Source organism: Colletes latitarsis, chromosome 7 (genome assembly GCF_051014445.1).
Source record: "Colletes latitarsis isolate SP2378_abdomen chromosome 7, iyColLati1, whole genome shotgun sequence".
Classification (NCBI taxonomy): Eukaryota; Metazoa; Arthropoda; class Insecta; order Hymenoptera; family Colletidae; genus Colletes; species Colletes latitarsis.
Window position 1 is genome coordinate 9,400,989 of NC_135140.1, and position 19,223 is coordinate 9,420,211.

General features: G+C 33.6%; 1 long non-coding RNA gene across 1 annotated transcript in view; it reads left to right on the forward strand.

Moving 5' to 3' along the window:
- The window catches only part of LOC143343681 (uncharacterized), a 328,353-nt gene extending 311,928 nt beyond the window's left edge, over nucleotides 1–16,425 (forward strand). Inside the window, exon 5 of the long non-coding RNA XR_013079999.1 lies at nucleotides 16,347–16,425. This is a non-coding gene — a long non-coding RNA (uncharacterized LOC143343681). The remainder of the gene's footprint in view (nucleotides 1–16,346) is intronic.
- The last annotated feature ends 2,798 nt before the right edge of the window (nucleotides 16,426–19,223 follow it).

Here is a 19,223-nt window from a genome sequence, read left to right on the forward strand (position 1 = left end):
TGATCAGCCATTATATTTTCGGTAATGAATTTTTTTCTCGAAAGTGCGTAGGAATTCGGGGATACATCTATTCACCAAAAATTATTGTAATTGACCCCCGCAACCGAAAATAATTTTTCCAGAATGATTTGAAATTTTTTAATTTCGTTGAAAAGTTTGTCCAACCCCTGTCGATTTTTCTTCAAAATTTGTTTGACGCTGTACGAAAATGTTGTCTAATACTAAAATAATACGAGTTGAATATTGGAAAATTGTATATTGCATGATTATGATTATTATTACGATGTTATTCGCCTTTGAACATTTCCTTGTTAGGCAAATGTTTTATTTAATATATTGTGAGTATTAATTCGGCATTGTTTGAGATAATTTTATATAAAAATTATAACAGCAGCACGAAATTTGCCTGACATCTTGGAATGCCGGAAACTAAACAGTCCTCGAGGTCGATCACTGTTACAGCGAACACTTGCATTTTGGCAGGATTACGACGTGGCATGTTAACGACGAGGCAGAACGTCAAATCCGTAAATCCGTGGAAGATTCTGTACACAGTGTGGCACGTCACAACGTTCACCTATACAGCAGTCATAAACACTAGCAATTTACGATTATTTGTCCTCACTCTATATATAGACATGCAGTCTTCGTACGCGATACGTCACACGTGCAGTACGTTGCGGGTCATAATTAATATTATTCCCCCTCGCTATGATACTAATTTACCTTCTGTTTTCTCTTCAACGATCTGTTTTAAATCTTCTCTATATTGCCAGTAATTTTTGAGTTAATACTAGAATATTACAAAATTAAAAAGTGTAGTTCATCCGTAATACAAAACGAGGGGATGAAATTAGACGTGGACGAAAGTGCAGGTATTTATTTACTTAAAAATATCGAATTTATTATATGTGTAATATTGCGTATCAATATTATCAATTGTGTCATCAAAAAATAAAATAATTACAAAACGACTACTTGAAAAAACATGGATCTCTCAATAAAAAATGAAAATCGAATCTCCTGTGAACTCAACCTTGACATACTTAATAATTTGCAAATAAAACAAAGGGTTCCTAACGTAACCAGAAAAATATACCTCCAAACCTATTACATTTCACGATAATATCTTCGAATGAAAACAATTGAATTTTCGATATCGTCGCTGCCAGCCCGTCACAAACGTTGAAGGGCGGAAATTTATTCGAATATAAATTAATTGTATCGTGACGCCCGAGGAAATGACAAAAGCTTTTGCGTTCACTCAATATTAAAATTACAATCCATGTTTAATACCGGTACCGCTGAATGTAAAAATGACGTTTTATCCCCCGACATTCGTATCGTATTCTACACGTTTAATACGATCTTCGAACACGCGGGTGTAGTTTTGTTTCGTAAAATTTGGTCCGCGCATATTCCCTCCTCCTTCGGAGGAAAATATCCCGGAGAAGGAATTGAAACATTATTCACGAAGCACCATTATTTTCTCTGTTCCGTACATTCGTACATACGAATGGTTGAATTTCACCCCCCCATTCGCGGGTGTATTCCTTGCTGAATTTCATGCTGAAACGCTTCCAGGTCAGTCTACCTATTATCTACATCGGGCACCTCATGCTAATAGCGGTTCGCTCAGCATTTAACTTCATTAACCCCACGGATTGACCGATTGTACAACCTACGGTTCGTTCAGGTTAATACCGTCCAACCGAAATTCGATACTAATGAAATTTCAGAGATTTAAAAACTGCGTTCGTTACACGGAGATTATCGTCCCGCGAACGAAAGTACTTCGCGAAACGTACGATCCCGCTTTTTCTGCAATATTCTCCGGTTGCTTTGACCCCGACACACAATTTCAGACCACCCTCTGCAGTAATTGCGGCGAAAATACTCGCGACAGCACTTTTACCGTTATTTGAGTAAGTTCTTTCGGACTGCAATTGGAAACTCTCCCGAGGGATTAGTTTGTTTAATTATGCAGGGAAGGGGCCGCGTCTCGATTTCGAGACGACGCTCTAAGTATTTTATCGGGGCAACACGCTACCGCCATTTTGGATTTTACTTTACGAAGTATTCGAAGAGATGTAGGTTAACCCTCGCCCCGTAATCCAAATCACTAGATTCTCGTTCACGCCCCTGGAGTTTCGTTGAAATAATTATTGGGGATATTTAGTACATTGTACATGCGCCAGCCATACCCAGTTACTCCCAATTAGTATTCGTGCACTATAAATGGAAATAAACGCATGTTTCTTATGAATATTCTTTCTCATTTATTTTTATTATGTTTTGTTTATATTACACAGTGTTGTTACTTCTATTTAGAAAGTTGTTTTCCCTTTATTTTTTCAAAATCGACAGATAGGTATTAATATTAAACAATATACAAATCAATAATACGTGATTTTTTCTCCCCCAAGCGGTCACCCATTCTAGAGTACACGCCGCCCAATGATGCTGCGCTTCGTTGATACAACGAGAACCAACGTTTCCAACGCGCCACCACCGCTCACATTTTTTATTTAATTTTTGTTCCATTTATAACGAATCACCATTACAGTGTACGAATATCCGTGGGAGTATTTACTTCACTTCATACTACCAAATTGAAAAAAAAAACGAGACATGCTATATTTTAGTTTTGGTGGCTGTGTAACGCGAAAGTCAACCGAGGCAAGATCAAATCGCTCGTAACTTCTAAAATATTGAATATTTTCAAACAAAAAAAATTGTGGATACTCCCCAAATATACATCCAAATATACGTATCCAAACTTGATACAAAAACAATTTAACATTTCCGTAAAAAAATTCCAATTTGGTTCTACGTCGATATTTTTGCCATCTTTGTACTTCGATAAATATACACGGTGTTCGGCCACCATTGGGAAAAATTTTGATGGGAGATTCTAGAGGCCAAAATAAGGTGAAAATCAAGGATACTAATTTGTTGATGGGGGCTTCGTTAAAAAGTTATACAAACATTTCCACACGGTATATTTTCAGTAATGAATTTTTTTCTCGACAGTGCGTAGGAATTCGAGGGTATGTCTATTCACCAAAAATGATTGCAATTGACCCCTGCAATTAAAAATAATTTTTTTAGAACAATTTGAAATTTTTTAATTTTGTCGAAAAATTTCACACCTACCCGAATTTTTTTCTCGAAACTGGGTAGGATTTCAAGGGTATGTCTATTGACCAAAAATGATTGTAATTGACCCCTACAATCGAAAATAATTTTTCCAGAATGATTTGAAACTTTTCAATTTCACCGAAAAATTTCAGCAGCTTACCCCCTGTTGATTTTTTTTAAAAATTCGTTTTTCAGTTTTAATAATTTTATTTGGTGCTGTACAGAAAAGTTGTCTAATACTTTTTTGTAGGTACCCATAAGCTCTATTTCAGAAAAAAGTTTCATTGAAATATATTCACTATTGTAGGAGTTATGGCTGTTTGAAAATTGAACCATTTTTATTGGGTTTTTCTCATTTTGCGGGGTCAAGGAACAACTTTTCGAATATTTTTGCGATTTCTACATATTCTCCACTAAAATACGCGTAGTTTGCTTTTTTAAACATCAAAATCGTGCAATCCGTTCAGAAGTTATGACGTTTTAAAGATTTACATGAAATTTCAGGCAAACATTTTTGGCCTCTCATTAAATTTTCGGTAAGGAATTTTTTTTCTCGAGAATGGTTAGGATTTCGAGGGTATGTCTATTCACCAAAAATGATTGTAATTGACCCCTGCAGCTGAAAATAATTTTTCCAGAAGGATTTGAAATTTTTTTTTTCGCCGAGAAATTTCAGTGAAACATGTCAGCGATGGTCAGACATTACATTTTCGGTAAGGAATTTTTTTCTCGAAAATGGTTACGATTTCGAAGGTATGTCTAATGACCAAAACTGATTGTAATTGACCCCTGCAATCGAAAATAATTTTTCTAGAATAATTTGAAATTTTTTAATCTAATTTTTTAATAACTTTTTAACGAAGCCTCAATCAAGTAATTGATATTCTTGATTTTCGTCTTGTTTTGGCCTCTAGAGTCTCCCATTAAAATTTTTCCCAGTGGTGGTCGAACACCCTGTATCGTTTCGGTTCGAATAACGATTACATCCACTACCTGGCGAAATTTTTAGAAAAATGTGAGTCATCCCACCCCAGAATTACTCTATCTGTGCTCGTGATCTGAATAAAAATGCGCTCTGGCCGTAGTTTGCGCAAACTCATCCCGTAGGAAACGCGTTCGTGTGACAAAACGCGTGTTGAACAACGTTATCGAAGCGGGGCGCGATGATTCGTAGGGCAGCAAGATTTTCCGCGCGAATTCCTTGTCACGCGATAGTCTAATTATCGTTAACGGCAGCCATCGCTGTTACGTGCCGCGCGGAGGCACGAAAACGATAATCTCTGGGTGTTCGGAGGCGGCGGTAACGCGAGACCAGAAGCTCGTCTTCACCGGGTGCCTTCTTCCACTTCTTCTTCCTTACCTCGCCCGGAGAACTGTGGTCTTAAATCATAACTACGTGTACCGGTTAGAGTGGTGCAAGAAATGAAGACAAATGCGGGAGGAGGGGCGTGGGCGGGGGGAGCGAGTGTTGTGAAGGGGAAACGCGATAGCTGCTGTCTCCGGACGCTCAACGCTGTGGCCGGTCTTTGTGGCCAGACGCGGACGGGAACTCGTGGAAAGTTCCGCGATAGTTTCTTTCCTCCGACGGTGGTGTTGATGAAAATTTGAACGAAACTTGGATCCGTGAAGGATTTTATGAAAAGTCTGCGAACGTTTGAAGATGGAAACTTCCGACTGCTTGATGAGGCCCGGGCTATGCTTATCGCTAGAAAATGCTGATCTGCTGTTTATTCTTTTTTACGAGAGGCGGACGCTGCTTAAGATACTTAAACTTCGAATACTTAAACTTCGAGGGGAAATATGGAATATTATAAGCGTATTCAAACTCGACGAACCGACACGTGCAATTAGGTTCGCGGGAAGGTCGATGGTCAATTTCTCGTGAGTAATTCTATACGAGTTAAATTAATATTGTTGGAAGGTTTCGTACGAAATTTATTTTAGAGAATGAAATTAGAGACGCTGAAACATCAACTTTCACTTTTAAACATACTAAATATAAATAATGAAATTTTCATTTGTATATGAATGAATATATATAGCCGTGAATCCGTTATTTAATCCATTCGTGAAAAGTAAATGGCTGGAAGAGTGTTACATATATCTGTTGGTTCAAATAATAATGAAGTTTTCTTGCTTTATACAGGGCGTTCGGTTACATCTGAGAGAAATTTTAATGGGAGATTCTAGAGGCCAAAATAAGACGAAAATCAAGTATACCAATTTGTTAAAAGTTGTTAACGTTTAAAGTTGCACCTATAGAACGGTAATCTGCCAACAGCTGCGTGCATGTGACAGTGGTTCTCACTTAACATGAGCAACTCTACTTAATGACGTATCGACAGCCTTACAGCCTTATATTTTTTTCTCAAAAGTGCGAAGGATTTCGGGATTATGTGCATTCACCAAACATAATTGTAATTAACCCATACAACTAAAAATAATTTTTCCAGAACGATTTGAAATTTTTTTCTTTTCGTGGTAAAATTTTACACCTTCTCGAATTTTTTTTTCGAAACTGGATAGGATTTCGAGGGTATGTCTAATGACCAAAAATAGTTGTATTTGACCCCGGAACCTAGAAATAATTTTTTCAGAACGATTTGAAATTTTTGTTTTTCGTCGAAAAATTTCAGCAGCTCTTATTACCCCCTGTCGATTTTTCTTAAAAACTCGTTTTAGATTTTTAGTAATTTTGTTTGACGCCCTACAGAAAAGTTGTCTAATACTTTTTTATAGGTACCCATAAGATCTACTTCAGAAAAAAGTTTCATTGAAATATATTCACTATTGTTGGAGTTATGGCTGTTTGGAAATTGGACCATTTTTATCGGGTTTTTCTCATTTTGCGGGGTCAAGGATCAACTTTTCGAATATTTTTGCGATTTGTACATATTCTCCATCAAAATACGCGTAGTTTGCTTTTTTAAACATTAAAATCGTCCAATCCGTTCAGGAGTTATGACATTTTAAAAATTCGCATGAATATTTCTGGCCAGAAATTATATTTTCGGTAAGGAATTTTTTTCTCGAAATTGCGTAGGATTACGGGAGTATATGTATTGACCAAAAATAATTGTAAGTTACTCCCCTAGCCGAAAATAATTTTTCTAGAAGGATTTGAAATTTTTTTTTTCGCTAAAATTTCTGCACCTACTCGAATTTTTTTCTCGGAAGTGCGTAGGATTTTGGGGATATGTCTCTTCACCAAAAATGATTTTAATTGACCCCCACAACTGAAAATAATTTTTCCAGAATGATTTGGAACTTTTCAATTTTCAGGGTAACAGACAGTTATGGCCAGACATTCTATTTTCAGTAATGAATTTTTTTCTTGTAAATACGTAGGAATTTGAGGATATGTCTCTTCACCAAAAATGATTGTAATTGACCCCCAGAACTGAAAATAATTTTTCCAGAATAATTTGAAACTTTTCAATCTAAAATTCTTCTCATCACATTTTTCTCTCATTAAAATTTTTTCCAGGGGTGGCCGAACAATCTGTATACATATATGGTCTGTAAAATTATTTATCAGAAAGTATTTTAAATTATATTTTCTTTTATATGTTATAATTTAAAGCAATTAATATGGATAAGGTATTTTAAATTTAAGTCCAACCGTTTTCAGTATTTTTCGAATAAAATACTATTTTATAAACTGATGACGATAAACAAAATACTCTATTCATATTGTTACACGCACGATTTGATACCAAATAGACGATTTACTGTTTCAGTCTGTAATACAGCAAATGGTTGCTTTAGATTCGAGCTAGCGACCGTGTAAAAAGGGGTTGTGTTTGTGAACATTTCCACATACCTAAACGCGTGTATACATCAAACGAGCACCATGATGTTGAAATTACGCAGGGAATTACCTTATCAAAGTGAAGGTATTCTACGTGGCAACAGATCGAGGTCATAGCATGCGAGATCATATTAGAATTAGTCGTTAAAAATATATATATATATACCGTCATGTAGTTAATTTCCGAATCGAGCGAGAAATTATTCTGTTGAAACGATTTTTCTGAATTTTCCGTTTCATTTTTTTCTAAATACTGTGTTAGGTTACCTTGTCGTATCATTCGATTGGAGTTACCTGGAATTTCTGTTTCTATTATAGCTTTATTAAAAGTAATAATTATTGAAAATTCGTATAATTCTTTCTCATAGTGTTGTATATAAAGTTCCTATAATTATACATTTTTTTACTACGAAAGAAGGAAAGATATGTAGAAATTTGTCAACGAAATGTTTATTGTTTATTTGAAACTTGTGACATTGTAAAAATTATGATCATTGCAGACTAAAATTATTTGTTTTCTCTGAACATTAGTAGTTGTTGCGAATATTTAACTAGCCAAATTTTGATATAATTTATTGTTAAGGAAAATAGTGTATTCAACAATAACAATAACAATATTTAACGAAAATTTTAATTAAAATCAGTTTTAATTAAAATATAATACTAAATATTGTGAAGCCTTTTCATTGCGTATTAATGAAATCGTTTGGCATTGACGTTTCGTTTGTTGGACTACCATAAATTACGATACGTAGCAAAATAATTATGCAAACGAATTATATAAAGAAAATGTAATTTTGATTTATTGTACTATAGAAATAGGTGTCGTGAGCGATAAAGAGAAGAAAAGAAACAGCAAATAATAATTTCTAAATGATTATTTGGTTTGTATTGTGAGAAACCAATAAATAAAAACTATTTATTTTATGTTTTAGTTCGAAGCCATAACTCTTTTTACCATTTAAATATATAAATTAATTTTAAAACACATATAATTTAAGCAGTTAGCAACTGCATTTATCGACTGACTTCAGTTAGGATTTATATTACTTATTGGTTCAAAGTAGATAATTGTTAATTTTATTCGAATTAATTAAACTCATTAGTTTCTATCGGAGAGGTTAAACTGGAATGTGATGCGATGAGTAACAAATAATTATAGGTCATAATCGAATTATGTCTGACTCTATACGTCCTGGATTACTATAATTATTAACGAGAAGAATTATTCAATTCAGAATTATTCAGGTAATTACTTTATATTTAGTAAAACCCTCTCACAGTGATGAGAAGAGATTCATTTAATTAACTTCTATATCCTTCGTTGGCTTTATATTTATAAAGTCTTCTACTCATCTTTGGAAAACAAAGATGTATTATTCAACGTTGGAGCTCAATACAAAATTCTGATGAAAATTAAATCCAACGAATCTCTGTTAATATATCCTTTTTTATCTACTACTCAAATATTGATTAGGTTCCATGCATCCACAGAATCCAATTATAAATCTCTATCAAGTCACAGTCATTCTGGAACAGCTTTTATTCAAAGATTAACAAGGATTTCGTTTCACAAATTCAAGTGTATTCGAAAATATTATATTTGTTATTTTGTGGACTGATATTAATGTTCAAGAGATGTAAATGTCACATTTGAAGATGAAATGTTTGCTTAGACGAAGATTTAAAAAACGAATAGATATTTACAAGAAAAATGATCTAATTGATTACAGTGAAGCTTCCAATAATTTTTTGAAATGTTTAATTAAATTTCGTCTTCAGAAATTCCTTATTATTTAAGACGTTAAAATAAGTATAGGTTGTACATAACTCTTTTCCTTCTAATTTATTTAAAAGCACTTGTTGGATATGCACAAACTGTAACTAAAATATACGTTACGTTGAAATGCACTAGAACATATCGTCAGCCACATTTTTGAAGTTGCAATACGAGAAACGCAAACAGTTTGTCTCCGTCTCGTTAATCTGAAGCTGAGAGAAGTTCCAGTAATGATGATCATCCTTGGTCGTTCGAATTCCAGTCGTCTTCAACACGCCATTTAAAAGGGTGAAATTAATCAACGTATCTCCATAAATTTCCACTATCAGAACAAAAATGTATATTTTATAGCGTACAATTTCTGTTAAACGAATTTTTCATCGATTGTCTTGCTTCTGTATTGATTATTAATATTTTGTTAGTCAAATTCTTGAAAGTAAAAAAATTAAAAATAAAATAGATTTTCTCTAAATTAATAACTTCTTAGGAAGAAAGAATTCAAGAATATGTACTCCTTAATTAAAATCTCGGATAGCAAATTTTTTAAAAGAAGAAACACGAAAGAATTATTTCCATAATTTGTCTGAGAAGTTGTAAAAGTGTGATGGATGAAGAAATATGAAGGAACCGTTTCCATAATTTCTGGAAGATGGGCTCCATTGTTATCACAAAATGCCTGCCTTCGTCGATGCATACAGAATGTACCTATAAAAGGATTATGGCCGCGAGATGACAATAGATGCATGAAAAGAAGCAATAACGTATATCGTTTGCCAAACCTTGGTGACTCTACTATTTTGTATGGAGGAAATATTATTAATCTTATTGTACAAGATTTATCAATCTTCGTTTTAAAGTAGACAATCTTTGCCAGACCCTTTAAAATAAAACTAAATTTTTATTTTCTATATCTCTGCTTAAAATTGATTTTAAAAAATGTATTTATGTTTTGACAATTTTTATTCAATTTCAATAGTTTCGAATTTTTTTTAATTTCATCTCTATTTCACGATGTTCCCTAAAATGTTGTACAACAAAAATATGAAGAATTTATTTAAAACTGTACATATAACGATATTACTCTTTAGCATTTATCCTATTGGAAAAACTGTGACAATTGCAAGAATATAACGTCTACAAGATTTAGAATATAAATTAAAACGAAACTTAAATACCGTTAATTTACAATCTTTTTAATTTCATACGTCAGTAATAGTGTTGCTCGATATTTAATTTTCCAATACTTAGTTTAAACTTATATACTCGTATCTGTAATCCAAACCTTCATTACGGACGTTAAAGTAATCGCATATGATCAGGATTTACATTATGAAATTTTATCTACCGTGGTAAATGCAAAAGTGAAATCTTATGCGGGCATCGTAATTATATTTTCCATGATACGGGGTTTAATAATGACGTGATACCTGCCTCGTTATTATAAATTCTGAAAACCGTAATTAATAAAATCAACATTACAAATTCAATGATGTGGAAACCGTTCCGATTTATATCACGAATATTTCGTGCAATTTACGAACAACTAATAAAGAAGTCGTAGAGTTTTACGGACAATATAGAAACCAAACATTGACCGAAGAACAGATATCGGGTGTTTGATTTTCGTTGAACAATAAACATTCTTCGCTCCAAAATTCCGTATACACTGTTTAAACAACGTATCGCGATGCATGCACGCGTCCATGAATGCAAAATTCTTGTTAATGGAGGCACGTCGATAACAATGAATTTTATAATGCATGCTAGATGTTCTTACTCATATTTCCGCTCGACGTAATAATTTTAATACCCACTGCTTTCACAATTTTAAATATCGTGCATCATTCACTTACGTAAAATGTCCTCGTTTTCAACCATGTACGAGTATGTAATATTTACGTAATGTTCAATATTTGTAAATGTTCATTTACGGTGCGTCGAGCGAGCGTGGTTGCTCTGCGGCGGCGATCGTGTAAACTAATAAGTCAGAATGCGTAAAACATAGTTGACGCACAAGTGTGAAGACGCACGGTTCTCTTTATAATAATTTAATAAAATTTTCGAAAATATCTCATTAGACAATCTTATATCAGAGTGGTCAAACTTTTTCTAGTGACTTTTTTAACTTTTATACAACTCAAACATTTTCCATGTATATACAGGGTGTTCGGCCACCACTGGCAAAAATTTTAATGGGAGATTCTAGAGGCCAAAATAAGACGAAAATCAAGAATATCAATTTGTTAATGGAGGCTTTGTTAAAAAGTTATTAATGTTTAAAGTTCTGCTCGTACTGAATTTTTTCTAGAAAGTGGGTAGCATTTCGGGGGTAGGTCTATTCACCATTAATTATTGTGATTGACCCCTGTAGCCGAAAATAATTTTTTCAGAACGATTTGATACACATGAAATTTCAGGGGAATCATTAATTCATGGTCAGACATTATATTTTCGGTAAGGAATTTTTTTCTCGAAAGTGGGTAGGATTTCAGGAGTATGTGTATTGACCAAAAATGGTTGTAATTGAACCCTTCAATCAAAAATAATTTTTTCAGAATGATATGAAATTTTTTAATAGCTTTTTAATAAAGCCTCAGTCAGGAAATTGATATTCTTGATTTTCGTCTTATTTTGGCCTCTAAAATCTCCCATTAAAATTTGTAATAAAATTGTTTTTTATAATGCTTCGTTTTCGAGACAATTTAATCAGTTAAAATTATTAATTTTCTTAAGTATTACTATAAATACAATATAAGTAAACTATTCTGCCCTTAAATTATTTTAAGTCCAATTATGGGTCAAAGATGAGAAAACAGAACTTTGCAATGAAAATTATCACACGTATCAATAATAAAAATAATACCATGAGAGTCGTTGAATGTTTTCAAGATCTAAAATTATTTTCGGTAGATATTAATTTGGGAACAAAAGGGTTCAAGACGATGGTAGTTTCCCTCCCTAAAATTATAATGCTTGGTCCTAAGCAAACTTCGATTACGGTACATTTTAACGCTTTCAAGAAAAGCAACACTCGAAGCGTAGCAAGGACTTCAACAGAAAGTACAGTTTTGAATTGTTCGGGCGCTTATGTTATGTACCATTCTCACCCCCAGGCTGAACTTTCTGAGTCACGAATGCAACGACCCGGCTTTCTACTTTGTACTTACAATTTACGCGTATCGAAGTTCCAATCTGTTCTGTTGAAATAATTCGAGTTTTTCGAAGAAATACGTAATCTTGCGAGTCCAAAGGAAAGCAACGCGACGAAATTTGGACGAAGGTTTGGCCAGTTTGATCGCCAGATTTAACCCCTTCAGATTTCTTTTTTGCATGGAGCTTTACCAAATCCCGCGTCTATCAGACAATGATCAGAAGACTGTGGAAAACTTACGCGAACTGGAACTGCTGCAGACAGTCCTGCAAATACTCTACAACATACGTGAACGGCTAAAAAAAGAATTGTATATATTTTATATTTATTATGAACGGGACGTTAGAAAATAAAAAAATTCGAATCCTCGACGCTGGTATCATTGTTCTATTTTTCTGTTTATTTTCAAGATTTTTTAAGATTCGATTCATAGAAAAAGATATTGACTAGACTTTTGATAAATAAATATATAACCCTTTATTATTTTGTATTTTGCATCTGTTTCTGTAAGAAACTATCGACTCGTAAAGTCTATTTTGCTTATTTATTTATGTAAATTATATTCAATAGATAATTCGATCTTCTGGAAAGAGATTTATTAAGATTTTGTTAGCTGATAAAATAGATTTAGAAACGGAAGAAAAGAAGAATTCTGTCTCTAAAATCTAAAAATCTTTCGTACTTGTAAGTAACGACATTATTCGACTATCAAATTGTACAAGAATAAATTTCCCTTGATAAACGGAAAAATAGGAAAAAGATGATTTTGAATACAAAGATGGCATCGTGTCTTGCTCCTTACATTTCACAAAGATGAATAATGTCTTCGTCCTTGTCCTTTTCTTTGACGTAACCCAACCGCGTTCAAAACACCTAACCCACTGTTCTGTGGATTCAGAGAACAAATGACCGCAGAAAATACATTCTGTATTGTCGTTGTCTTCCTTTGAAGGATCGTTGTTCTCTTTTTTTTTGGCGAACTACAACTTCTTTCTGTCCCTTCTTTGCAAGAAACGAGCACGTCCTTTTGAGCTACCGTTTGAGCTACCAAGTCGTCTCTGCGCGACGGTTTTCTTAGAAAAGAACTGCTGTTTTGCCACGGCGGTGACCAAAATGTAATTAACTATATCGCCACAGTGTCTCTAGGGAGTAACATCCAAACTTAAAATTAAAAATATTGTTCATAGAAATGTCTTGTATCCGTTTATGAATAATCTCGATAGAGAGATAAATACTTTGAAAGAGTGTCTGATGGTATTCGAGATTTAATATATTTCAAGTGTTAGGGTATCCGCTGAAGATAGAATGAAGAGAAATCGAAAAATGGCCGTTTATAGGCACGACTGATTAAAATTGTTAGTATTGTGCAAGCTATAGTACTGTTGAGGAAAGGTTATGGGTGAATAAATAAAGTCAGAAGAGCCAGAAAAAGGATGGAGAGGCACTTGCAGGGAAGCTGAAAAAGGTTTCTTTCTCTAATTTACGACCGTTGCGGCCCTAACCGTCGAACTGGGGTCTGGAAGTATGTATAGCATACATTATTCAAATATTCAGCCATCTCAGCACTTTACTATTCGAACGGCCTATCCGCAGTTTTTGTCGAAACATTCTTCCATTAAACAATAATTTACTACAAACACTTTTAATATAAATAAATAACACATTAATTGATATACCGGGAAACAAAAACTATTTTCAACTTTCTAGAAAACTGTTCGAATCGTAAATAATTCACTGGAATTTAGTAACATAATAAAGCTCGATACGTAATATACAAAAATTAACCAAGAAGAAATTATATTTTTATACATATATTTACCGATAATTAAAAATACGTAAACAATAAAAATTCATTTTTGGCGAAATTAGTTTTGAATTATTATAGTTTGAATTATTCGTTGCTTGAACGAATTCGATATAATTTCCTTGTCGAACTAGAGAATTGTGGTTAGGTTTTCCTTCTAACCTAGAAAAGTACGCCTCGACGTAACTCGCGGGTCGTCAACATTTGAAACATATCTCATTAAAAAGTTCGATTGCAACCGTCTCGGCACAGCAGGAAAATTTTGCTCGGTCGGGGCCCTTTTATGTGTCTTTGACGCAATTAATTACACTCCTCTCGGTTAACGACAACCGAAGAGCGTACTTCGGATAATCCTAGCACGAAATCGCCGCAATTAGCCCTCAAATGACATTTTCTCGTTACTGAACTCGTCGAAAGGAAATTGGCCTCCGCTTCGCGAGCAAACGTGCTACCTCATATACGCTCGGATAGTTGCGGTCGTTGGAGCTCAAACATCGACTACGTTAACTGTTTGTTCTTACGGTGAAAATTGTTTATTTCGTGCACGGCGTCGAATGCAATCAACGCGCGGATCAAAGAATCTAAAAGACAACGACGAATGAATAGAAATATTTAGGAGATCGAAATATGTTACAGTTCGTGTAAAAATAAGAGGAGTTTCAGTCATCGTTTTACTTAAAAAGATACAGACATTCGAAGCTAGCCAATTAATTTTAACTATATCTTGCATTGGAAAAATTACTTTTCGAGTAAAATAAAAGAATATTTAAAAAAGACTATCGAATTTCGTGTATATGTATATTTAAATAGATCTGGACTTGCTGTTGCTAGAGTGCGCCACCTGTGATGGCGGCCATCTTGGAAGTTAAGTAATCCATAGTAATTTATAACACTATTTTAATCGATAATTATATACATTGTAATTTTAAGGTAATAAGAACTATACGTAAAATATCTACAAAAGTTGTAACTTGACAAATATATTTGATCTGACGTAACAAATTCAGTTTGTGATGCTCTCTGGAGAGCATCCAACAACCACACTAACCCTATGTTACAAGTGGTATAATGCTAATAATTGTTACCATTAACCAAGTTATTAGTGCTTGCATGAAACAATTTTAACGTTTGAAATTATGAAAAGGATCATTTCTGCAATTTGGACAATTTTGTCACGTTGTATCACAAAAGAATTAACGCACTGGTATTAGGAAATGGGGCACAGACACTTCACGGATATTGACATTCCACAAAAAGCACCCTCATGATAGAGTGTCGACTGCACACCAAACTCTTCTCACTTCCTTCATACTAATCAGCCAGCCGTCATTCATTCTTACCCCTTTTGCCAGTCACCATTTCGCTGTTTCACTGTGTTACCTTTTCTTTTGACTGTTTTGGTTCACTTTGTTTACTTTGACCTCCTTCTCTACAACGTCCTTTATGTTTTGTTTCTTACTTTTATCCCGCTTTTCTCCTATTTTCGGCGCGTTAGGTTCTTCATTTCTTCTTACGCAAATTTATACTTTATTATAAAATAAATTCTAGGAAGTATCGAATTTTTAATATTTGATTATTAATACAGCTTTGTAAACATTTGGGAAGCCAAATTCCTTCTCTCTTTTCTCCTTCGATCTAGTCAAATTTTAATAAATATTTCGTAAAATATTTTTTATTTCGGACAATGAAGAACCTCCTCGAGTTTACTAAAACTTGATCATTAAATATCTTTGTAAATGTATTCTCTCCTCTCTTCTTCGATCTAGTAAAATTTTAGTGAATATTTCGTAAAATATTTTTTATTTCGAACAATCAAAGACCTCCTCGAGTTTATTAAAACTTTATCATTAAATATCTCTGTAAATTATTTAAAAGCGTCTCTTATTCGATGCAACGAAGCCTCTCCTTCGATTAATTAAAACTTTATTTTTGAATATTTTAGTACGTAACACGGAAGTAAAATAGTTCTCGTTTCAAGCAATCAAGGATTTCCGTGAGTTTATCAAAACTTTAACCCGAAGTACCTTTCAAATAATCTCCAAGTAAATTTCGACGATAAAAAAATTAGAGTGTTGATTCTGTGAAAATGTAAAAATATTCTGTAATACTCGAACGGCTACGTCCGGGCCAGTTCTGACCCCACTCTAGACGTAAGCGCTTGTTTCTTCGATACTTGACACACCTTGTCTTGTGTTTACATTGAGGTGATAACGATACTAACAGAGCTCAGAGGACACATTCCTCGACAGTATTCCGTGAAACTTTCAACTGTCGAGTCGTGTTCCGAGTCCTGTTCACATTTAGATCATCGTTATTTGAACGTGTTTCAATGCTTTGCAATTATTCCATATCATAAATCTAAACTAAAAGAACAATCGTCAAAGAATGAAGAAGTTTTTTACGAGCTGACAGATAGTGAAGGTAATAGTGACAATGAAATTTCATTGAAGAAAATTATCAAAGAGTCAAAATCAGTAAAAATGATGCTTATGTTCCAAGTATCAAAAAAGAATTTCAGCACAAATTACACCAAAATGTTTTGTTCCAAAGATTCTAATAAACGAGAATTTTATTTTATAGAGACTGTTATTTTCGCGTAATAAATTTGGTTTTATTTTCAATCGCCATTATATTTATAAATTATATTTTCCTCTTTCAGGCAAATTTTCTTTCCTACCGCCAAGTTCAACAAGTTTTCATCCCTACGAACTAGCATACTGCCTTTTATGAATATTGAGACGAACCCAACAAACAGAGTAATCTGCTTACGTCCGAGCTGAAGTTGCAAGAAGGAAACGTAAGCTAAAAGTAAAAGAACCGTATCACAGAGTATCTTCGAGAATATCCGTCAGCTTCAATTTACTAGCGTACGTAGAAATATAAAAAACTTGGTTTTTCCCCGCAAACGAACATCCACAGTGAAAAGTAAAAACCCCAATAATTGCAGGGGAAATTGTGCTGACAATGTATTCAGGAGTCAGAGTTTACACATCGATTTAACTGATTCGATAAGAAAGTAATTAAGAGCTCATTTATTAGATACATTTAAAAATAATTGGAGCTAGACATAATTGCAATAATTTTCGAAGAAACGGCTTGTGAATTTTATAAATATTCATACATATATGTCGAAAAGATTTTTAGAATATTCATGTTAGCTCGTAACCTTTCTGTTCCGGAAATTTGATTTTCTTGGGGCAAATTTAAGTTCATTCACAGGCGTGTAACAGAAATATTGAAGTTTCGCGAGGAAACAAGGTGAACTTGGCAGGAACTTTAACAAGAATGATTAATAAAAGTTAGCAAGCAGTAGTACCATGCATTAGTTAAATACACTAAATCCAAGTTTTCGAATTCCAAAGCAAAGCTAATAGGAGTGTACATAAAGAGTCGTAGTTATACACGAAGATCGGTACGCTCTGAGTTTCCAGCTTAAATCATTATTTTCAAAGGCTGGACGTCCTTATTTAACGTTAAATAAAATATTATTAACGTTGAAAGGAGAACGTTCCGTAGACAGCCTGGATTTTTCTCAATTGTTCGTCCATACGAATAAGAAATCTATACATTTTATTGTTTACTTGTAAAGAATTGTTTCATATTCGACGATACTTTGATAGATTTCTACTTTTCTAAAATTATCTAATCACTGCTTAAACCGATTTTGAATTGCAATTTGGCGTCATCGAACATAATTCTAACTGATTCTGAATTATTAATATCGATATTTCTCGTTTTAGTCATTTGATGTGAAAGTCTGTTTCGATATACATAGAATCTGACCCAAAAACGTATAATATAATAGCTTTAGAATATTTACGAATCCATGATTTCATTCAACCAGCTAGTCAATAATTACAAATTAGACGAACGATGCAGTACACAGTAAAAGCAGTGCAACATCGATATCCAATCGTTAATTAATTCAAAATAAAATAAGATCGTTTTTAAAACGACTGAAATATGTCGGACTTAACAGTGACATTTATCGTGAAATTTGATATCGAATATTTATTTAGAACTTTAAATTATAAATTAACCCTAATACTATTACCATTTATTCTATAAGTAAGTTTAATTGGTACAGTGAAACATGGTTCGCTGTTGACAATAATAAAATGTAACAAGAAGCTCGATAAAATTAGGGTCGAAGGATCGTGTAAGAAAGATAATGCGACGGGGGTTGTTATTAATTAATCCGTGTCTCGAAAAGTCAAACACTGTTCTGGGCGGCTGCACCAGGGAGCCTTTTTGTCTTTTCTGTGGGGAATTTCGTGTCAACGTCGGGAAAAATTGGAAAAATGATACAAGTCGATTTATTCCACGGAGTAACGAGATTTTCTCGACGGAGATATGCTTTGTTAGACGCTCGGGGGTCGATATAACATCAATTTTATAGATAATGCTCCTTTCCAGGCCGTACACGGTACAAGAGGGCGGCCCGAAGTGTATGCGAATGCGAGACTTCGCGAACAAATACCGATGATCGACGTAGAAAAGTTTACACCACTCCGGAGAGCAACCGATTATTGAAGACGATCGCGTTATTGGAAACAGTTTACTCGTCGATAAAGTAAAAATTTGATCAGAATGCGTGCAGTTCATATATATGCAACTCTGAGCTATTAAATATTTGTTCCAAACTTGTTCGATGATCGGTTAATAACGCCATTTAGCTCCACCACATTTCTATCGCGTGTATAATACACTCTACGGGTAAAAATTAATGAAAAATAAAATTCTCAGACGAAAATAATCTTTAGTTAATATAACTATCTTTTCTTCCTGGAAGATACGTGGAAAATAGAATATTATTTTAACCCATACGATTGTTATTCATTTTTAAAGGGACACATTATCGATTAAACAAATTTTCAACGTTAGACAAACCTAGGAATAATATTTAAATTAAATACAGTTAATACCTCTACTTTTTCACTATATTTGATTTTATAAAAGATTGAACTAGTGTTTCGTTTTCTGATAATATTAATGAAATTCTTCTTACTGGAAGATACGTGAAAAATAGAATATTATTTTAGCCCATACGATTGTTATTCATTTTTAAAGGGACACATTATCGATTAAACAAATTTTCAACGTTAGACAAACCTAGGAATAATATTTAAATTAAATACAGTTAATACCTCTACTTTTTCACTATATTTGATTTTATAAAAGATTGAATTAGTGTTTCGTTTTCTGATAATTCTTATCAATATCATTTGTATTTCTTAATTATAAGTTAAGAAATACTTTTACTGATACTCTGATAGAAACGTTGTTAAATACATACGTTTATTAATATTAACAGCTATTATAATACGCAAACGCAACCGACAACATCGATCGCAATATTCTATTATATCATAACGTGAAAATAATAATTTGAGTCGCGTCTGGAAAAATTCAAAGCAAACGTTTCGTTAAAATTTCATTTAAAAACTGACAGTTAAGTCGAACAGGGAATTAACTTTGCCGATGGGGGGGGAAGTTCCCGCGAACGAAAGCCTACATCCTCTGGTGTTGCATGCAT